At 29.5% G+C, this 10,552-nt stretch overlaps 1 non-coding gene across 1 annotated transcript; it reads right to left on the bottom strand.

Moving 5' to 3' along the window:
* Positions 1–8,476: 8,476 nt before the first annotated feature.
* Positions 8,477–8,549, bottom strand: TRNAV-UAC. Its single transcript has one exon. It is a non-coding gene; the product is annotated as a tRNA-Val (tRNA).
* Positions 8,550–10,552: the final 2,003 nt, after the last annotated feature.

Genomic DNA, 10,552 nt, shown 5'->3' with positions numbered 1-10,552 from the left:
TTCTTCTAATCATTTATTTTTGATAAAATATTAATTTGTCAACCCACTTATTTCATCAAGAAATTGAAAAAAAATAAGTTGCTTTTGACCTACCAAACTAATGGTACTCATCTACTTTTATTACACATTCAATACAGACAGTTTGTCATTTTTTACTTTTCTAAATGTCCTAAAAATTACTAGAATAATTTTTTTTTTGAAAATGGTCCATGTAAAATGATATAAATGAGAGTCATTTAATCTCAACGACAAAAGTATTACAAAAATATAAAGAAAAATATTTTAAAAAAAGCACAACACAGAATAGTTAACTAATGATCAAACAAAAAACAAATTTTAATGAGCACAAAAATCTTAAAGAAGATTAATGAGTTTCCCAACTGCCTCAACTGATTTACCCAATGAAACCTCCCCGATTGTCATAATAATAGAATTATGAATTAAACGCATCAGTCGATAACAGTCATTGAACGTTCTACGGTTCTTTTCAAGTCAAATGGTCCACCAGAAGATAAGCGGGATAGGGGCCCAACGACTTAGGCCAACCGAACTCACTATCTCTATCCAGTATCCACACTTCCCAAGAACTAACGATGGATTCCGTCATAAACAACTGAATACCAGTCATGTTCCATAATAAAATCGCAATCACTCCATTACAATGTAAGAGCAATTGAGGTGCCGACTCCACCTCTTTATGACACATTTTACAACGACTTTCCATAAACACCATTTTTTTATGCATTTATCAAATGTCAAAATCTCTCAATGCATGACACTCCATACAAAGAACGAGATCTTCGATAAGAACTTAGAGTCCCTCAACCTCTCCTATATGAGATCGTAAGGAACATTCTTCGCAAATAAAGAGTAACACCGACTAACCTTAAAATCATCAATATCTTGCCAGTGCAAAATATCACACAAAGAATGATTCACCTATTTATGCCCCACCAAGTTCAACACTCTATATATCATGTGAAGCTAAACTCTTCAGCATTTAGTCTTCTCTTATACTTGATTCTCATTGCAAAACCAATAGAACTCGTGTCAAACATGTCTTTGATTGTAACATCTTTACATATAGCAATCAAGGAAAGGGCCAAGTACGATGATGAAAGATTTCTGACATTACACCATACGTCATTCCAAAAACTAATTGAAAAACCATCGACAAACAAAAATCTGCATTATCTACGAAAAGACTTCCACATTAATGAGATGTCACTCCAAATATTGCATTCCACTTCCCTGTTAATAGGTTTGGTCATGTGAATGAGATCAATATGGTGAAGACTGTTCTCCGAACGACTCAAAAGATTGGAGTAGCTGAACGAAAAAATAATTGTAATTGACATTATACAATTAATCCATATTTATGCATTTATATTAATAAATTTATAAGTTTTTACGAATTTTGCGACCTTCGAATATATATATATATATATATATATATATATATATATTCTTATAAATAATTATTATTTTTGTGTTCCTATAATTAATAAAAAATAGTTAACTAAAACTCAAAACCTCTGTTTGTTTTATAAATTAATTGGATTTTTGACCGTCAAAGAATGAAGCTGAAAACTTGCGATGACATTTGTGACGAACAAAACTATCGAACGTCGAAAACAACTATTATTTGTGACGGACCATATTTTCCGACTGTCCGAAAGTGTCGCCAATGTTTCGTCACTAATGATGCTTATTTTCAGTGAATTAAAGCGACCAATAAACAACAAATCTAACGATTTTGAATATAGAGAAACCGACCTGAATGATTTAAATATGCATTTTCAGTTTAAATGTTTTGACATCAGGATCATCATTTGAATTCAGAAAACAGTGCAAAAGAAGAATATAACATACAGAATTGAACATGAGAAGGGGATGAGAGATTAAAAGGGTTAGCCATTACAGATCAGAGTTTGTTCTTTAAAATCACGTTTTATGCAAATTCCACATAAGAATTATTTGAAATCCCACATCTGAAATAGACAATATAATTATGAGTTATAATAAGGATTAGAATAAGCAATGATAGCAGCTAGCTGTTAAGTTGTTGGTTCTCCTATGGGTTGTTAAAGCCGGTTTATAACCGAACGTTTCAGGGTTTGAACTTGGCTGACCTATAACTCATTAGGCTCTCCCAACTTAGTAGCTAGCTATTTTACAACCCAACTTAGTAGCTAGCTATTTTACATCTTGATAGAAAAATACTAGTCGTATCTTATGTTGAAGAAACATCAACAATTTTGTCGGATTTCTCCGCTAACAGTTATGTTTGATTATAGTTGCAGGCAAACAAGGAAGAGGATATTCACTTTTTTTTTTTTTTAAATAAGGGGAACTAGTATGATACCCTACAACCTCGATCCTTCACTCTTATTCAAAATGATAATATTTTTGGAGCAAGCTAATATTTAGGGGGCAAGCTAAACAAACCTACAATTTTCCTTAGCTAGATAAAAAGTTTATTATTGTAACATTTTCATTATCCTACTATGCTTAACAATTGTAAGCATGGGAAACTAATCAATGCTAAGAAACAATAGATTTAAGTTCAATCGAAAAATGTAATAATAAGCATGGGTAGTTGTTGTTTCATTCTAGTATGACCCATTTGATTATAAATACGGTTAAAAATTTGAGGATTTAGAACCCCAATATGACCATCTTGCAAGAGGCCAAGTTCAAAACCGGGTAGATGATGTGGCTAAACCCATGCAACTAGAGGTCAAAGAGACATGCCAGAGGGTGTTACAGAAAGTGTTGCGTAAATAAGAGGTGATTCAACAAATACTTCTCGATATTCAATGGGAGACCCGAAAGAAACATGTTTATTTAGTTAGGAATGCTTAAACTAGATAGGAGGAAACCACTCCCCTCAAGATCTCTCGATCCCCCTATCTCTAATATTTTAGTCCTTTCTTATTAATTATTACCGACATTTAATATGCGCCAAACATTATGCGTCGATAGAAGTGAAGGTTGGTTGTATACATCATTAAACATTAATTAATACTATTTTATTTGTAAAGTATAGACAAAATAAATAAATAAATAAAACAAGATAGAGACTCAAGAGAATAAATTAACATACAGAATTGAAAATGAGAAGGGGATGAAAGATTAAAAGGGTTAGCCAAGAGTTTGTTCTATGAAATCCTTCATTTTATGCGAATTCCACATAAGAATTATTTGAAATCCCACATCTGAAATAGAGGATATAATTATGATGTATAATAAGGATTAGAATAAGCAATGATAGCAGCTAGCTGTTAAGTTGTGGTTTTCCTAAGGGTTGTTAAAGTCGGTATAAAAACGATCGTCTCATTGTTGTGGAATTTGGGTGCATGTACTGTCCGACTATTGTAATCCTGTAAGTGTAACTAACCCACATACCTGCTTGCCAGTTCTACACTGTAGAGGCTTAGCTAACCAATAGGCTCTCCCATCTTAATAGCTAGCTTTTTTTTACCTCTATTTAACCAAATCCAACTCTCTTTCTGTGACAAAAAAAACACTAATCTTCGTCTTATCACCAAAGTCGGGGTTTCAATTTTGACGGATTTCAATCTTATGTTGAGGAAACGTCGACAATTTTGTCGAATTTCTCCGCTAACATTTAAGCTTCCCACAAAGAACATTGAATGCTTCCTTAAAGTCTGGTTATGAGTGTAAGGATTATTAGAAATGATATTATAAACCAATTATGCTTAGAACATTTTGGAAGAAGCACATGGTGATAAGTGTTGTTCTATCAAAATAAAATCTATTAGTTGCAGAATCAAAGAAGGCCAATTTAGCTAGTCATGTATTCTATCTATCTATTATAATTAATATTAAATTATGTTCACAAATATAATTCATACAAAAACTCATAAGAACCTTCTCATTAATCAATTGATTATAGTTGCAGGCAAATCAGGAAGAAGATATTTACTCTTCATTATTATTATTTTTATTTTTAAATAAGGATAACTCCACATCGATCCATGACCCTACGCTTTCATTCAAAACTCTTACAATAGAAATCGATCGAACCATGATATTCTCCACATATTTTTCACTATTGGCTCCATCACTACTTTTAATAATAAAGAGGCAAAGTAAAAGAAAACAACACTTTCACTAATAACAACAAGCCTCTACAAAATCAAACAAAATAAATTTAAGCTCAAATCTCACACATTGATTGTTTTATCTGCAAAAATCAAGGAACCATGCATATATAATAATAATGACGGATTCCTTTCTTATTAATTTTACCGACACTTAATATGCGTCGGGAAATGAAAAAATATCATACAGAATTGAACATGACAAGGGGATGATAGATTAAAAGGGTTAGCCATTATATATAGAACAGAGTTTGTTCATTAAAATCCCACATCTGAAATAGAAGAGATAATTATTCGGTATAATAAGAATTAGAGTAAGCATGATAGCAGCTAGCTGTTAAGTTGTGGTTATCCTAATGGTTGTTAAAGTCGGTTTCGACCGATCGTCTCACGGTTGGAATATGGGTGCAGGGACTGTTGTGTGTCTGTTATATCATCTCTATTATACTATTAGGCTCTCCCTTCTTATAAGGGAGCATCCTCTATCACACAGACCTGCTTCCTTCTCTAAACTGTAGAGATTTAGCTAAAATCATAGGCTCTCCCATCTTAATAGCTAGCTTTTTGAAATTTTTTTTATGGTTTCAATTTCGTCATTTCATAATCCGTAGAATATTATTCCGTTTGATCCGATCCGGGACGGATTATTCGGTTTGGTCGGATCCGGACGACAATTTTAGGCCGATTCGGTCCAGTTTGGGTCAATTTTGCTTACACCCTAATATTTTGGGGGAAGCTAAACAAACCTACAATTTTCCTTAGCTAGATAAAAAGTTTATTAGTGTAACATTTTTCCTTATCCTACTATGCTTAACAATTGTAAGCATGAGAAATTAATCAATGCTAAAATACAATAGATTTAAGTTCAATGGAATAATGTAATAATAATGATTCTAGAATCTAACAGTATTAGGTCCCCAACAGCTCAAATCCATAACCATCTTCATCTCTTCGTTTTTAAGTCAAAGCTTAAAATGGAAGATGAACGAGGAAGTGTACCATTATATATCATTTGGAAATATTTTTTATCGAAGAATGATGAGGCAAAACAAAGAAAAATACTAAAAGATATTTACGAGAATTAAGATGATGAAGGAGAGGATATACAAATTGTTTCAAAACAATTTGACAAAGATGCGAGACAACCTTTTATAAAGAGATCAGACGTAAGAAACAGTGAGTGAAATATTTAAGAAATATTTAATTAAGGGAAGATGATTGTCAAATGATCTCTCATTTTCTCTATACTAGTGTCATTTCTTTCAATGTTGTGAAAATCCTTATTTTGAAATAGCACTTGAAATGATTGCTAGACATGGTCTAGGATTTAAGTCACACACTTATCATGAAGTACGAGTGAAATATCTAAAGAAAGAGGTGGAACTAATACACGACTTGCTGAAAGATTTTAAAATAGAATGGAGAAAAACAAATTGCTCAATTATGTCAAATGGTTGAACCGATAAGAAAAGACGTTTCATATGCAATATTTTGGCTAACAGTCCTAAAGGAACGATTTTTTAAAATTCCATTCACACTTCTGACATTTCTAAGACAACGTATAAGATTTTCAACTGTTAGATGCAATTGTAGAAGAAGTTTGAGAAGATAATATTATTCAAATAGTTAGTGACAATGCTTCTAATTACAAATTAGCTGATGAATTGTTGATGGAAAATAGAAAAAAGGTTATATTGGATTCTTTGTGTTTCTCATAGTATTGATCTCATGTTAGAAGATTTTGAGAAAAAAATACATGTCCATACCTTGACAATTGAGAGTGCTAAAAGCATACAAGGTATATATACTTGAGAACTTTACTTATATCTATGTTACGACATTTTACTGATGGAAGAAACTTGATTAGACCAGCAAAGACAATATTTGCCACTGCATATGTCACGTTATGGAGTTTTATTAACTTAAAAGTTCTACTAATGACTATGTTTAGTTCAAGAAATTGGAGATCAAGTTCATTCTCGAGTATGGTTGATGGAAAGAAAATTAAGGCAATTGTTATTGGTAGTCGATTATGGTCAAATATAATTACATGTCTCACAGCTGTGAGACCTCTACTTATAGTACATAGAATGGTGGATTCAAATGTTAAGCGTGCATGAGTTTATTTATGAATAAATGGATGAAGCTAAAGATAAGATTAGAGTCAACTTCAACAATCTAAAGAGAAAGTAAGTAACATTTGTATTTTTTATTGATTTTTATTATATAAAATCTTCATTTATCTATATATTCATAAAATATTATTTGTCTTCATTTTAGTTATGAACTTATTTGGAAGATCAATGATGAATAATGAGAAAATTCAACTCCACAAATCCTTACATGCTTTTGGTTATTATCTAAATCCTCAATATCATTATAGTTGTGATTTTAAATCCAATTTTCAGATTAAAAAGGGTCAATATAGTTGTATTGAAAAGATGATAACCGATGAAAATATGATAAGTAAGATAGATAGCCAGCTTGAATCATTTAAAAATGCAAGAGAAATATTTTATTCTAAATTTGCAAAAATGGCAATAAACACAAAGTCTCCAGCTGAATGGTGGGATTCTTATGGTGATGAATGTCCAAAGCTACAAATGTTTACTATTAGAATACTTAGTCTTACTTACAGTTCATATGGATGTGAACGAAATTGGAGTGCATTTGAAATGGTATATTTTTTTACACATATTTAAATATTTTTTTGTTTATCTAATTATTCAAAGTTTAAAATTAGAACATTTATATTCTTCTTTGCCTACATATGCATACAAAGCGTAGAAATTGTCTACATGAACAAAAAAAAATGAATCACTTAATATTTGTCATGTACACCATGAAGTTAATTGACAAACAAGTATTAAGAAAATATGTTGAAGATGTTTTTTCTGATGATGAGTGGATAACTAAAGAAAATGATACGTATAATTCATCGTCATCTCAAATATATTTATTTATAAAGAGTACTGAATGTAGAGAAAACGAAGAAGAAATATGCGAGGAAGATGATGAAAAAGAAGGACTAGTAGAAAGAGATGATGATAATGAAGTTGATGATGCTATGGATGATTTAGACAATTTTGATGTTAGCAATGAGACAAATGTTGATGATTTAATTTCTTGATTTAAAAGTTGGTTATGAACAATTTATTAAGAAATTTGAATTATTTTTATTTATAAAGTTTAAAATATTTTGAATGATTTATTATTTAATAGTTAAATATTATTTATAAGTAAACTCTTAAGTTTCGAGTTTACGATACGAGTTTACGATACGAGTTTACAATTGTCTGACGTAAACTCTCGATTTTGACCGCCTTGCACATAAGTTAATTTTATCTTAAACAAAACATCGACTTGCAATTATTTTACTTAGTTATATCAAATGTCACATTGATTAATGTAATGTATATTTATTAATCATTCTATTCTATGTATTAATTTAATCATGTATACAGCTCAAAATATTCATAAAAAATAAACAAAATTATTTACGACTAAACATATCTTCTATCTCTTTCATATCTTTTCACGAACATTAGTTGATTTTTACCTACCATATTTCACAGGGCTCTTAAAGATGTTAATTCAACACCAATAAATACTTTGATACAATTATCCCACATAAACCGGAGGAATACCACATTCAATATAGACACAATTTGTTATTTTTCACTTTCTAAATGGCCTAAATTTGGTACAATATTAAAAAAGTGTCAAAAGACAATCATGCTGATTCAAACTTTAACAATGAATATATGTTTGATGTTTCCATTGAGGGAACCTATATTTATTTATTGAAATTAGGATGAAACACATGATGACAAATGTGCATTTGTGGAAGGGCTCACATTTTTCACTTTTGGTTCTGCTTCTATTTGATTTATAGTACTGTACTACAATTAAAATAATGGAATACTATTTTGAATATGGCTGGTCAAAAAACAATTCTAAGAACAGACAAAAGACAACTAATTCAAAATTTGATGTTGTCTATGTTAGGGAAGACAACTAAGGAGGTGATAGATTCTGAAATTCAATTACAACATGTGGTCAAGATTATAATCTTGTTATTTCTACCTTAAGTATAATCAAGTACAAAACAAATTTCTTAAGCTTTTATCACATGACCCTGTATCAAACATCAATTGTTAATACTGATAGTCGATCAGATTTGATAGTGAATGATTGACTGATATTACTTATAAGAAGAAAAAAAACTTGATTATTGTGATTTTGGATATAAGGTCGGTTTTGTTTGTTCAGTGTATTAATGAGATTTTGATTATTTTTTATCAAATTTTCTTTTTATATTAGCAATACCAAAAATGTAAAATATTATTTGATGTTGCCCAGGATCGAACTGGGGACCTACTGCGTGTAAAGTAGACGTGATAACCACTACACCACAACACCTTATGATTAATAAATATTTGTATTGATATTTAAAAGCTTACGTTATTTTTATTTTTAGTGTTTTAGAAATTAAATAAAAAAGTTACTGGGCCTAACTTAAAAACAAGAAAATTTTATAGATAGATGGGATGGCTAGATATGGGTAAGTATTAAATTAATTAATTAAATATTATTTGTTGAGACTCTTTTTAATTATGTATTATAGCTATTTTAAAACAATCTCGACATAAATACAAGATTAAATTAAGTGTCTTCAACAACGTGTTCATCACCTCGCGTCGGAAGTGATTTGAGGGACAACTACGACATCTCTAGACATATCTCTTAGGTCATTAATTTTTGTAAAAGAACACTATTGTTTTCCTTTATGAATGAAGTTTATGATTTGTTCTTGTATCTCAATACTTTTTTGAACCTAATATAAAATTGTACTTGTATGTCCAAAAATTTGAGTGGTAACAGCTTTAAGGGCCTATACCATCTTCAATTGTTCGTAGCAATATGGACTTTGCAGATTCTATTAATTTTATAACTAGTTGAAATAATCCTCCCTATAACTCAATTCTATAAGTGAGAAGACTATCTCTAAGCGTAAATATTTTACTTAAAAGTTAAAATCTAAGATTTGACAAAAATTGCATACGAAGGTTTCACTAATGCTAATGTTGATTTTTATGGAGATGGACAAAAAATAACTGTGGATTCTTCAAAAAAATATCTCGAGAAAACCAATCTTGTGAACAAGATAACAAAATAGGTCAAATTTTTTTTTGAGTAAAATGTCTGTTTCGACATCCTATAAATAACATGAAAATATTTACCTTTTGTTTGAATTTATTGTGATGAAGGTCATTATCGAGTCTATTTGTTCTTTATATGTTTCTAGATAATTTGAATTTAATATTCTCTTATGTGATTTCAATTAAAGATACCATTAAAATTTATCATAATTTTCTATGAGAATAGAGAACTAATTAACTATTATTAGCTACTATAAGTACTAGTAGAAGATTATATATTTAAGTTAGTGGCTATTTTGAATTATAATATTATTATAATTTTATTTTATTCTCCATTTAGACATGAAATTAAAGTTTCTTAGTTATTTAATAATTTACAATATACTTATCTGATGATGTTATTCATAGATAATTAATTTTAGTTTAAGATTACAAATTTTAATTATTTTGTAGTATTGTAATTTTTGTTTATGAAATTATATTTTTTGGATGTACATTTTAAACTGGTAAGTTGAATTGTTAAAATTATAGACCAACTATTATTATATTGCTTGCTGAAAATTTAAGAATTGTAATTAGTAATTATTGGATAGCTATAAACTAATATTTGTTTTCTAAAAAATTTAATGTATAATTAATGTAACTTGAGTATAAAGTAGCTAATGTTACAAAATCTGAAATTCAGGTTGTTTATGTTAAAAAGTTTTTAATATTTGTTCTACATTTTGAACTGACCAAATATCAAAATTCATTTGATATATTTGAAATAAATTTTGATAATATGTTTTTTTTTAGAAAAAAATTAGTAATTTGACAAAAAAATCTATTATTTTCTGACGACGGTGCTAATACTGTCGCTAAAAATGAGTAATTAGTAATTTGTGGCGACGGGTTCTGTCGCTATTATTTTCTGGCGACATGAAATCTGTCAATAGCTACGTTATAGTTTCCGTCGCTATTGGTCAGTTTTATACTAGTGTAATGATTACTTCATCAAACAAGGCTTAAATAAAATAGAGATAAAAATGTACTTTAACAACAATGTAATGTTCACTTCTCATCTTCATTTGTTATATTGATTTTCTACCAATTTCAGTGAAGCATTGTAGTTAACTCCACATCTAAGTTTTCATAAATCTTTGTCTAACTTGTTACCAAATCTCTAATCTTTGTTTAATTTGTTAACAAATCTCTAATCTTATTTATCTAAACAACATGACAAAATCCAAATATTTCAATCCCTTCTATCTATGGAACTATTGC

The sequence above is a fragment of the Impatiens glandulifera genome, chromosome 5 (genome assembly GCF_907164915.1).
Source record: "Impatiens glandulifera chromosome 5, dImpGla2.1, whole genome shotgun sequence".
Classification (NCBI taxonomy): domain Eukaryota; kingdom Viridiplantae; phylum Streptophyta; class Magnoliopsida; order Ericales; family Balsaminaceae; genus Impatiens; species Impatiens glandulifera.
This window is presented reverse-complemented; position numbering and strand designations above follow the sequence as displayed.